Below are 450 nucleotides of genomic sequence, written 5' to 3' on the forward strand. Positions count from 1 at the left end.
CCCCGCCGCCGGACCCCGCGCAGGGTGTGCTAGGAAGTCATTTCTACAACTAATCTGTTCAGACCGAAGCAGAAAGCGAGCCGCACGGTTAATAAGGGCGAGCGCGAGCGGCAGTAATTACAGCTGTACTAAAAGAAAGAGCTGCAGATGAAAACACCTCCAGCCAGTAGTTGAGGATGCCATGATGCGAAGCCCCGGCGCAGGGCTGCCGCCCGCCCCAGCAGCAGCAGGACTGTCATGTTTCCCCCTGCGCTATCAGGTTTCCTACTCCACAGCCCCGCGCTCTGCATCATGGCTAACATCTCCAGTGTGCTATTAATATCAATGAAGAGACGATTCAATTCCCACGTAAGAAAAACCTTCCTCTTACAGCACAGACATTCTGGTGAGGACCCTTGCTAAGGAAACAATAAAGACCAGAGGGGTTGGATTTATTTTTTTTTTCCTCTT

The 450-nt window shown here is 52.0% G+C and overlaps 1 protein-coding gene across 4 annotated transcripts in view; it reads right to left on the bottom strand.

The window, feature by feature from the left end:
- Window positions 1-450, bottom strand: part of FOXP1 (forkhead box P1) — a 301896-nt gene that overhangs the window by 203030 nt on the left and 98416 nt on the right. The window lies entirely within an intron of this gene.

The sequence above is a fragment of the Meleagris gallopavo genome, chromosome 14 (assembly GCF_000146605.3).
Source record: "Meleagris gallopavo isolate NT-WF06-2002-E0010 breed Aviagen turkey brand Nicholas breeding stock chromosome 14, Turkey_5.1, whole genome shotgun sequence".
NCBI lineage: Eukaryota > Metazoa > Chordata > Aves > Galliformes > Phasianidae > Meleagris > Meleagris gallopavo.